General features: G+C 49.9%; 1 pseudogene; it reads right to left on the bottom strand.

Annotated features, from left to right (window-relative positions):
- Positions 1-10,161: 10,161 nt before the first annotated feature.
- Positions 10,162-10,333, bottom strand: LOC114103674 (DNA-directed RNA polymerases I, II, and III subunit RPABC4 pseudogene; annotated as a pseudogene).
- Between the last annotated feature and the right edge of the window lie 2,104 nt (positions 10,334-12,437).

Genomic DNA, 12,437 nt, shown 5'->3' with positions numbered 1-12,437 from the left:
TGTAGGTGGAGCCATATGAAATGGTCCTTTGGTAGGTTTACACTGGTCACCGGTCAGCAGTTTAATGGGTTTCAACCGAGTTTCTATTGAGCAGTCACTGTGGGCAGACACTGGGCTCTGCCAGTGTCCCCTGGGTAATGGCACATGGGTGTGGATGCTGGGAGGGGCAGTTCCACAGCAGGCAGAGAAGGGGGACAGGGAGTCACACCCAGGCCTTGCCTGGCCTTTGGCCTCCCGGACACCAGATGGGACTGCCACTCACCCCGCGCCCAGCTCTCTGTCCTCTGTACCTCCGTCCTCAGGGCCTGATGACTCAGAGAGCCTGCAGGTGCACAGCCAGAGCTGCTGGAGTCCACCCCCTTCCTCTGCTGCCGCCAGCCTGGAGGAGCTCGTGGGGGTCCAGGTCCACCTCCCGGGCCCTCCGGCCTCCTCGGCCCCCTCCTGCCCCGGCCTCTGCTGGCCTCCTGATTTCCTATCCTGTGCCCCCCGCCTCCTTCCTGCCTCTCCCGGGGCGGGCTCAGGCCTGGCACCACTCCAGAACGGCTTAATCAGAACAAATCCTGAGAAAACACATGTATTATTTATTCCCGCAAAGGTTAAATAATTTGATGAATTTCTCAGGACGCTGCCGGAATGCTGATGGCCTCTTGGAAAAAGAGAAAAGAGAAAACACAAACACAAACACACAGAATGCAACAAATCCACACACACACACACACACACACACACGCACACCACCGCAGCCATGACCACTTGCCCCATGTTGGCTCATGCAGGAGGCCAAGGGGGCAGCCCTCGGTGACACTGGCACCCAGGCCCAGGAGGGGACATAGATTTCCTGCTCACTGACTGCAGATGACAGCTCCCCCCACCTCCGCCTCTCGAGCGTGATGCATTATCTGGAGGTGTCTGCGCCTTTGATGCTGCAAATGGCCACAGAAAGCCCGCTGATTTACAGGCCAGATGATGCCTTGGCTTCAGTGGAGCTGTTTATGACGCCCCCCCAAGTGGGGCCACTGGGATCAAGGAAGGGGCATGGGGAGAAGGCTCCTGCTTGGGGCCTGGGGTGACGGGACCTCTTGGAGATGGCCGCTATGCAGACGGGCTCTTCAGTGCAGAGTGAAGAGGCCTGAGACCAAGGGGGGCTGCAGCAGGGGGTGGGTGTCCACATTCTCCTCCTCCTCCTCCTCCTCCTCCTCCCCCTCCCCCTTCTCTCCCCCCTCCTCCTCCTCCCCCTCCTCCCCCTCCTCCTCCTCCCCCTCCTCCCCCTTCCCCTCCTCCTCCTCCTCCCCCTCCTCCCCCTTCCCCTCCTCCTCCCCCTCCTCCCCCTCCCCCTCCTCCTCCCCCTCCCCCTCCCCCTCCTCCCCCTCCCCCTCCTCCTCCCCCTCCTCCTCCCCCTCCCCCTCCCCCTCCTCCCCCTCCCCCTCCTCCTCCCCCCTCCCCCTCCTCCTCCTCCTCCTCCTCCTCCTCCTCTTCCCCACAGTCCCCATCATGGCTACTGCTCACCTCTAGGCCTTTCCTAGACCACGCACAGGGCTGAGCGTTCTACCTGCAGCCTCTCCTGAAATCCTCCCACCCAGGCCCTGGTGAGCTGAGCACTTGCATTTAAATCTCCATTTTAGAGATAAATAGTCCCAGAGAGGTTCCGTGAGTTGCCAAAGGGCAGGGGACTCTCAGGGGAGCCAGGCCTCTGTTGGCCTCTCTGGGCACCGGGCCGAGTTCTCCCTGCTGCCGCGTGGACCGGAGTGGCGAAGGCCTGAGGCAGGCGGCCAAGTGGCAAAGCTGGCTCTGTATGTGCTTCTATGGGACGATGAGAACGTCACCTCCGCCTGAGCCTGTTCCCCACCTGTGGTGGGGATGACCAGGTTCTGTTCCTCCCAGGGATGAGCAGGTCCCTAGCCCGAGTGGTCCTGGGTGCGACGTGGCTCCTTCGCTGTCCCAGCGCCTGCCCTTGCCCTCCCTCCACACCCCTAACCAGGAGCAGCAGCCCACAGACTTGGGGACACAGCCCGCTTGGCGAGTGTCTCTTTGTCGTAGATTCCTCCGTCCTTGACCTCCACACGATCCATTTCACACAGAAGGATGTTGATGCCGACATCTGGTGGATGTTCTGCCAGTTCCAGAGCACCCACAGAAGACGGCAGAACTCGGGGCACCGGGCACAGTCCTGGGAGTCAGGTAAATATGGATTTGATCTGATCGCAGAGTCTGACGCTCGCTGGATGAGCCTGGGTTTCTCCATCTGGAACCGGGGGATAATCATAGAACTCAGAGGAAGAGATCCCCCGGGTCGGGTGGCTGGCACACGCCTGGAGCAGAGCCGGCGTGTCACGAATACCGGGAGGGCCCTGGCCCAGGAGAGAGCTTCAGACAGCGAGAGGCAGCTGGCCACCTGTACAGACCGCGGGGTGGGCTCCGGGCCAGACCCCCTCATCTAATCCTGGCGATGCCTCTTCCTAGCTGGAAGGATGGCCCGAGTCTGTGCCTGCTCCTCATTAGTAACAGTAGCTGCGGCTGCATGTCTACGACAGTCTCACAACAGTGCCTGGAACAGAGTAAAAGTAACAGTAATCGGCCATCGTCATTTGGGAACCAAGGACGTGTGACTCATCTCAGGGGACAGCATTGCATGTCCCCAGGGGCACTTCGATCATTTACAAAGATTTTCATCAACATATGCCACTTGCTGGCGCAGAGCCGGGCCACTAGCTGAGGTCGAGGGTTGTGTGCCCGTGTCTCCCCTCCCCCGCCCCAGCCCTGGCCAGGGCTGGATGGAGCACAGGCCCTGGGGGAGCGTCCCCCTCCGGCCCCCAGGTCCCACTTGTCAGCTGCCCAGGCCTCCATGGGAAGATGGGATTGGAGAGCCAGCATGCTGTTCCCCCTTTTTAATTACTGCTGCCTTAATTGAGTCACAAGTGGTGTTTGTGTTGCCATCAAACCCACGAGGACCTCGTTGTTTATGTGAATGACTCTCAGTAGTGTGACAGCTCTGAAATGTGAGATGTTCTGTTTGTGCCGACTGCAACAGTGGCGGGCTTTGGCTGCAGACTCCCTTCCTAACACGTGGCTGGCCGGGGAGCTAGTGAGAGGCGCTGCTGTTTCCCTTGCAAAGAACGGCAGGAACGGAGACTGGGGCTGTAGAGTCACAGAGCCAAGGGGACCTCCTACCTGCGGCCTGGAAGCCCCTGGAGGTGGTGAGCCGCTCATTCCCTGGTCCACTTGGCTCACCTCTCCCAGCTGCTGGCTAAGCCTCTGAGCCACATCTGGAGAGGCAGCTGGAATGGGAGACGGTGGGAAGGACTGTGACACAGGCAGCCTTCAGTGTCCTTCCCTCTCTGTCCAGCTGAGGGCCAGGGCTTGTGCTGACAGCCACAGAGGGGACAAGACGAGGTTCCTAGGGGCTTTGCCCTTGAGCAATCTGCACTGCAAATGTCAAGGGCAGCCATATCCAACCACTGGGGACCGCTCAGAGAAAGCAGAGGCAGGTGAGGTGGTGCGTAGTCCGCATGCCACCAGGGAAGGGTGGAGTCCAGGAGGGCTTCCAGAAGGAGGAGGGGTCCCAGGAGCAGGCCCTGAGGACAATGCCAGGTGGAAGGATGGGAGGAAGAGCAACCAGGGGACAGACCACCTCTCCTGTCCTCAGTGGGTCAAAGACGGCCACCCCTGGCCACTCCCTGCGCTCCACCTCCCTGAGACCCCCACCAGGCACAAGCCCGGAAGGAGGCTGTGTCTGGGGAGCTTCCCACTTATTTATTTATTTTTCAGTTTATGAAAAGATAATTCAGGAGACATTATTTCAATCAGACCCCTACACAGTTTGGGAATGCTAATGCTTCCTCTATTAAAAAGGTGTGGAATAATTAGGATGCTGATGAAGACTGGGGACGAGCCATTACCAGAGCTCCCCGCTTTGCCTTCCCGTCCCCTCCGTATCCCCGAGTGACAAATTAGCAAGTAGCAGATTCGGCTGCTAACACTTCGGGCAGCTTAGCTCAAACTGGAAGCCGGGTTTTTAGGAGAATGGATCAACCTTGGAATGACTTGGGATGGCAGAAGGAGCCAGAGGAGGACGAGAGGCCTGTCCCTATCCATGTCCCCAAGGCAGAGGAGCCAGCACTGGCCTTGGGGAAAGAGGTCTGGGCTTTGGGGGTTTTGTTTTCTCCCCAGTTCTGGGGATTGACCTCAGGGCCTGGTGCAGGCTGGGCCAGCGCTCCACCACTGACCTACACCCCATCCTGAGGTCTGGATTTTAATCCTGGGGACTTGGCAAGTGACCTCAGAATGCCACGACCTCCTCTTGAGACAGGGAAAGGGTGAACTTCATTGAATGAGGAGAAGCAAGGGAGGACGAAAAACCTAAAAACAATAGTAATGAATTTTTTTTGGGGGGTGCCGGGGTTTGAACCCAGGGCCTTGTGCATGCAAGGCAAGCACTCTACCAACTGAGCTGTATCCCCAGCCCCAAAAGTAATGAATTTTGTCCAAATACTTTGGAGCCAGGCACTCTTCAGAGGACTTTATTGACACGAATTCATTTAACCTTCAAAACAATCCCCTGAGTAGGTGTCATTATTATCCCATTTTAAAGATGAAGAAACTGAGGCTCAGAGCAGCTATGTAGCCTGAGAGGTAGTGGAATAGAAATTTGAGCTCAGGCATGATGATGAGTGGCCCCCGATGGTGCCAGAGCCAGAGTTGGAAGGCACTAGACTCAGCCAGGGACACAGAGTTGGGGATCCACTTAGGAAGGGCCTTAGCAACCAGCTGCTACAGCTGCTATGGCTGAACTGTGTCTTCCCCAAAGATGTTGAAGTCCTGTCCTGCCAGGTCCCATGAATAGGATCTTCTTTGGAAATAGGTGTTTAGGATAATAGGGCTGGGGCCTTCAGGGTGGGTTCTGATCCAACATGACTTCTTCTCAATACACAGGGGGTTGGACAGAGAGAAACACCCAGAGGAAGGAGGATGTGAAGACAGGGAGAGGGCGGTCTTCAAGCCAAGGCTTCCTGAGGCTACCCGAAGCTAGGAGAGAGGAACAGGGTAGAGTCCCCCTTGGTCCCCAGAAGGGAGCAGCCCTGTCTACACCGTGGTTTCAGATTGCTGGATCTGAGACTGTCCATTCCTGTTGTCCATCCTCAGTTTGTGGTGCTTCTTATGACAACCCCAGGACTCTAATATGACAGGGGGAAGAGATGGTCTCAGTGGCCGAGGCAAGAGGGAGCCATTGAGGGTTTCTGAGCAGGGAAATCACAAGCGATTGGTACTTTACAAAGATCACTTTGGTGTCTGGGGTGCTGGAGGGTGGGATCTAGTTATCCTCGAGGGTTGGTGTGAGAACTGGTGGGGGGCTGTGCAGGGACAGAGGCGGGCAGGGCGGGAATCATGCAATGCCAACAGGAAAGGGACAGTGGCCCCTTTCAGGGCTGCAATGATAATGAAGTTAAATCACTTCATTCACTCAATCAATTGCCCCCTTCCATGGTTCCATCCCAGGGGAGATTCACATGTTCTGAGTTAATATCTAAAGAGAAGAAGGAAAAAAAAAAAAAAAAAAAAAACCAGAATTCAAGGATCAAACAACTTTTTTGATGAGGGAAGTGTTATTTCTACCCAGCCAAGACATCAAAGCCCCTGGATGGTGATTTTTAGGTAATATTAAAGTGGGATCTAAATAATGTTTGAATATTTCTCTGCTTGTCTGGGGGACCACAGTAGTCTCTCCCAGAGCGGGAGTGACAGTGATGTCCCCAGCCAGGCTCCTCCCCAGGAGGATCTGACCGGTTTCCAGGAACACAGCACTTGAACAAATACTGCCTAAGTTTCTTTTAGCATTAACAGCTCAGGCCCTCAAGTTCATTGTTCTAGGCATGACATGCATTTCAGCGGGTTAAACTGGCTAAAAGCCTGCCTGACAATTCAGCTATGATCTGATGTTTCTCTGCACACAACGGCCCTCGTGTCTGGAAGTGTATCCACATTGTGGCAAAGTCACCTATCAAGTGAGTTTCTCAAAGCCAAATTCCATTTGCTAGTTGATCCCTATTATTAAGTTAAAAGTCATCCATCAAGTGAGTTGCTGGAAAGCAGTATCTGTTTACTTATTGACCCCTATTGTTTCTAATGAGATAAATTTTCCAGTCTACTTGTAATAGTTGGCATTTGCCGTGTAACAAAGTGGCTTCATATAATCCTCACTTTGTCATTGCCCATGAGTCTGTGGGTCAACCAGGCAATTTGGCAGTCAGCTAGCTGGTAGGCTGTTGGGGCCTGGGGCCTCGTTCAACTATTGGCTAGAGTGAGCAGGAAGAACTTGTCTCTCTCCATGCAGCAGGTTAGACCAGGTTCTCTCCCCTGGTCAACGTCAGGGTCCCCAGGCACACTCTCAAACCTGTGCTGTAGTGATTTCTGCCAGTGTCTCATCAGACAAAGCAAATCAAAGCAAGACTCCACCCCTTGGTGGGGTGGGGAGAAGATAATGTCACTCCCCAAATGAGTATGCTTTCAGGAATGGGAGGGATTCGGGGTTAATTTTGGAATCCACCTTTTACTTCTTGTCCTCGTAGAACATATAAAGGAGGCTAGTCTACTTTAACATACTCTTGTGTCAGACACTGTGCTATATGTTCTTTATAATTTATATCTCGTCTAATCAGAGAAGTTATGTAACTTTTTCAAGGTCACATAGCTACCTACCACTGGAGCCAAGATTCACTCTCAGGATGTGTAACCCTTTATCTGATGCAATTTTCACCATTCCTTTATGTCCACCAATTTTGTAATTGAATTTGTCATTTCTGGGGTTCCTAGTGCACATCTTTCCACTATACTCCAGTCAGTTATTTTCTGTTCTCTTCTCCTCACCGGTAGTGACCCAACCTCCATTTGTCTATCTCCCCTACCCAGGAGCTCACTACCTATCTTTCTGTTGATGGGTACTGGGGATTTTGAACTCAGGGGCACTCAATCACTGAGCCACATCCCCAGCCCTATTTTGTATTTTATTTTGAGACAGGGTCTCACTGAGTTGCTTAGCACCTCGCTTTTGGCTGAGGCTGGCTTTGAACTCACCATCCTCCTGCCTCAGCCTCCCGAGCCGTCGGTTTTACAGGCGTGCGCCACTGCGCCTGGCTTCCCTACCTATCTTGACAGCCTACTGCACAGCAGAATCTATCCATCTATCACAAACTTCTTTTAAGTCAAAAGAGATCCTGAAAAACCTGGGTGGGAACAAGGGGAACCGACAGGCAAAGTTTAGTTCAAGTTTTCTTTTCTGACCTACAATTTGAGGTTTATCTATTGGAGCTGCCTGGTTTTGTAATTGTGTTTATCTTTGTTCTGCATCATTTGGAAATTGCAATTTGTGTTGGAATAAAAAAAAACCGCAGGAAAATTTGATTAACTAGGTGAATATTTTTTCCCTAAAGAAAATGAAGATAAGGAAATAAGTGTCAAAGAGACTTATAAAATGGGAGCGATGAGAATGTGATGATAATCACTTCCCTGCACCGGGAGGACCATTCACATATGGTTGTCAGTTATGTGCTGACTGTGCCCCTTTGGACAGAAGATGATGTCCAAGGAACCATCCATCCACTCATCCATCCATCCATCCATCCACTTATCCATCCATCCATTCATCCCCTCATTCATTCATTCATTCAGAGTTTACCATAGTAAGACTATAAGATAAACTGGGGGTATAATGAATTAATTAGACAAAACCTGTACTCAAGGCTTTCCACATCTAGTCGGGGAATGAGGCAGGTGTGTCTAACTGCAGTGGGTGCAGAGAGCCTCAGCCCAGGGCGTGAGCACAACAGGGAAACCAGTTCTGGGTCTCTTCCCTTCATCTGATCTGCTGCTGCCACACCATTCAGGAACTCTTTAGGGCTGTCCTTCCTGGGACCTCTTCCGACAGAAAAGCGCTCCATGTGAGATCTCAAAGGTCAAGACCGTCCCTGCACAAATTCAAAACTCAAAAGATCCCGAGATGAGCGGCCACAGCCAGCCTCCTGTGAATGGCAAGAGGCGGCCCGGGTGGTGGAGACGTCAGGAAAATTGGGACCAGGGTTGGGCACACCACAGGCTTCTTCAACTTCCTCCCCACAGAGGGTTTCAGATGTTCTCCCAATAAAAATTACCACCGGGCAAACACAAATAAACTTAACGGATTTAACTGACAGAGTTAAACAAGCAGAAGATAGGATTTCTCTTAATGAGAATAAACTACTTGCATATGAAAAGATTTGAAACTGAGGATTCAGTAACTCACCAGAAACTTGGAACAGAGGCACAGAATTGGGGGAGGAAGGAACCACCAGGCAGGAAAGCTCCATCTGGCCCCTGGGCACTGCTGAGAGGAGAGGCCGAGGCCGAGGGAGGTGGTGGGACAGGTGCAGCTCGTGGTGGGCCCACGCGGGATCTCCTCAGCCAAGGGGCTGGGGGTTGAGAAGGGCCGAATGAATTACATCCGTGCTTTGGTTCCCCGTGTGAGTGGAGGTCAGAAGACCCATAGGAATGGAAGAGTCACATCCCAAAGTGGCCTTTGCCACTCTTGAGCTGGGTGAACTTGGGCTCTGGCCTCACCATTTGGAGCTTCTGACAGTGAAGCCTCACTCTCAGGGTTTGTGTAAGGATTCTACGATGCAATACTCATGGGCTGTTTATTCAATTAACAGAAGTTCCCTTAGAAATGACTATGGGCCTGGGACTATGGCTGGTGCCAGGGAACAGTGGTGGGCAAGACTGACAGGGCCCTGCTAGCACAGGGTTAGGGAGAGTCCAGCGAGTCTTAGGTTCTGATGTAATGGTCTGAATTTTTTGGTTGCAAGCAACAGAAACACAACTTGTAGGGAAAAAAGGAACTGACTAGTGCTGGTGTTTCTGCATACGGTAAGGTAGGCCACTGAAACAGCAGGGACCAGGGCCTCGGAATCTGGAACCGAGACTGCCCCTGAGCCCCCGGACTCTCCTCTGCATCTGTCTTTTTTCTGCGTTATCGGTCTCTTTCCCTCCTATGGCAGAGGCCTTCTCTTTATAGTTGGGACACGGCCACAGCAGCCCCAGCTTAGTAAATCCCAAGAAAGCACTTCTTTCTCTCAGCATCTGATTGTCAGTTCCAGAGAAGTTCCTGCTAGACCCTGCTTGGGCCACCTGCTCCCTTCTTGAACCCATGAATCACTGTTGTCAGGACAACGGAGAAGTATGATTGGCCATGCCTAGGTCATGTGACCAGTGATGGAGGTTTACTGTGTGCTGTAATAAATGGCTCCACCAGAAACACATGGAGAGGAAAAGGAGTGTTCCTCACCAGAAGGGGAGCAAGGAACCCAAACTAGCAGATGTTACCCCATGAAAGGCACCTCGCCTCTACCTGACAGGTATGCAGTGAGGGGCAACTTAAAGAGGTGATGGTACTCAATAGGCTCTGAGAGCAACAGTCCAGTCTCCCATTTGTCACCTTCATGGTTTCTCTTGACTCCAGGACTGTGTCCAGTGGAAAATCCACTCATTCCCAAATGAGGAGAAACTCCTCTTGGTTGGTGTAGGGACCACGGCTGCCCTTTCTAACTTGGTGTAAATTTGAAGAGCTTTAATGGGGCCCCTGATCCTACCACACCCCAAGTGGGATCTCTTTGCATTTCACAGTCAATGGGAAATAAATGTGTCAAGACAGTTGTTTGGAGGTGGCACTGAACTTCTTTTCTTTCCACAGTCTGAGCCAATGGCCGGCGGAGAATGACACTCCACATTTATAATCAGAGAAACTCACTGGCCTGAGATCCTCACCGTTGGCAGACTGAGAACTGAAGAGAATTCTTGGTCACTCAACTTGATGAAGGTTGAGTGGGTTTAGCTGCGGACAGTGAGAGCCCAGTACACAAAGAACAGCGGCCCGTTGTTCATTTAACTTCCACGTGCCGTAAAATCGGTTCAAGTTGTTTTTTAAATTAAAGGTCATTTAATTAAACAAAAAAAAAAACTTTATACAGATTATTGATACCTAAACACACTTTGGTTTGGAACATGAAATAAAATGAAATCATAGGCACAGAGTTGTATTCATAAGTGTGCTAAATCAAAACCTGTACAATAATGAGAAACATTAAAGGGTCAAATCCAAGTACAAAGGAAGACACTCCTCTGAATTCCCATGTTTCATCAGACATCAAAAACCACCCATCTTTTGGTTCTTTTCTTGTACATTATTCTGTATCCACATTCTCTGCATCTGATTGGATCCGTGGATTTTATTTCATTTTCTGTGTGACATTCTCCACAGATATATATCATTGGCTGCTGCTTTGGGTTCAATGTCCTTAGGAGCGTCCATTGCTAGTACCTATACAGCACAGAAACTTTTCCCCGCATTTCCACACAAAACCCCAGTTATCACAGTGTTGCAGCCAATTACTAGTCCAAAGTCTTTTTTTAAAAAAATTTTTTAGTTGTTGATGGATCTTTATTTTATTCATTTATTTTTATGTGGTGCTGAGAATCAAACCCAGTGCCTCACACATGCCAGGCAAGTGCTCGACCACTGAGCCACCACCCCAGCCCTGGTCCCAAGTCTTGAACCCAGCTCCAGATATGACTTGGAGTAACGTGCGGTCCCCCTCCCTCCTTCTGCTCTTCTTTCCCTCTCAACCTTCTTCCTTTCCTTCTTTCCTTCCTTCCTTCCTTCCTTTCATTTATGAAAAAAATTCAAGCAGAGAAATCTGGAAAACAACAGAAACCCATGCTCACCATCTAGAATTCACAGATATTAACATCCCGTTGCATTTGCTTCAGATTTTTTTAAAAAAGAATTTCTAAATTGCAGATCAAATTGAAGCTTTTTTTTTTTTTTATTCCACCTGGTCCTGTCCCCCTCCCTTCCTATGCAGAGTCAGCCATTGTTGTGAATTAACTGAGCCTCTTCCCCACCATGATTACATACTTTAATACACAAGCAGGCATCCGTGAACAATGCAGAGATTTTTTGGTGGGGTTTAAAATTTACGTAGTTGTCAACATACTGTACTGATTCTGCAAATTGCTCTTGTCACTCAGTCTTGTTTCCAGGATCAATCCATGTCATTTCTCATACACACACAGTTAATTCTTCTTAAATGCCAGATAACATTTCATCTGATGATTATATGCTCTGTTTATCCATTCCTCCATCAATGGGCATTTAAGTCATTTCACATTTTTTGCTATTGAAAACAATGCTTTGGATTTGGCATGTGAGTTAAAACTGTCTAAAATCTACAAAGACCCCCTTAGCAGAGAAGGATTCAAAGAAGCACGTGCCTTTCTTTCATTGCATTGGGATACCTTAGCCCTTTACATGAACCTGCACAAGACTTCACAGTTTGGGAGGCACTTTCTCACTCAGGACTTCAAAGTTGTAGACAGGGTAGGTTTTCCTGACCTGTTTTGCTAACTGGGAAGTTGAAGGCTGGAGAAGAAAAGAATTCTATCTCAGAAACAGCCAGTTTGGGAGAATCCAGTTTATAATTTCAGATTTAACCTCAGTCCCTGCAGGGAGCTACCACCATCTGAGTTTTTAGTAGTTTTTTTTGTTTGTTTGTTTTGTTTTGAATCTCATCCTCATATAGGGCCACTGATAGCAACCTTAATGTACTCACACAGACACTAGAGGATTAAATAAAAAGAGGACGGTGGCACATAAAGAAGGCAGAAACCAAGGACTCGCAGCTTCTGGTCCACAGATGTTTTGTTTGGCCCAGCCAATGTTTTTAAAGAGTTGAGCTAAATTTTAATAATTGGGATGTTTTACATTTTTAAAAATGCAGATTCCTAGCTTCTCTTAAAAAAAAATCTGGAGACCCAACCACTCCAGATCTGTGTTCCTACACGGCAGCAGTCAGCTACACTGAGAAGGAACCACACCTTTACAAGGCCAGGGCTCTTCAGTTTTCCACACTCCCCACCACTCCCTATTGTCTCTTACCCTGATGCCAAGGCACAGTCACCATCTGTCACTGTGCTTGCACTGTTGCTTTGCCTGTAGTGGGAAAATGTTTTCCTGTGTTCGTTTTGTTTCAAAATGAAAAATCAAATTGAGTCAAGAGCAATCACAATTTTTCTTATGCCCAGCTCACTTCTATCCTCAACCGCTCTGGGCATTTCAGTTTGTGAGTGTGGTTGAAGGGAATATTATTTTTAATAGATCATGATTTCTCAAACAAAAGAACAAGAGACAACCCAACTATCCCACTCCTCGGTCTATACCCAAAGGACTTAAAAATAGCATACTTCAGGGACGCAGCCACATCAATGTTTATAGCAGCACAATTCACAATAGCTAAACTGTGGAGCCAAACTAGATGCCCTTCAATGGATAAATGGATAAAAAAAATGTGGCATATATACACAATGGAATATTACTCAGCAATAAAATAGAATGAAATCATGGCATTTGCAGGTAA

Source organism: Marmota flaviventris, chromosome 13 (assembly GCF_047511675.1).
Source record: "Marmota flaviventris isolate mMarFla1 chromosome 13, mMarFla1.hap1, whole genome shotgun sequence".
In the NCBI taxonomy this organism is placed as follows: Eukaryota; Metazoa; Chordata; class Mammalia; order Rodentia; family Sciuridae; genus Marmota; species Marmota flaviventris.
Note: the sequence above shows the minus strand (reverse complement) of the source record. Positions and strands in the feature narration are given on the sequence as shown.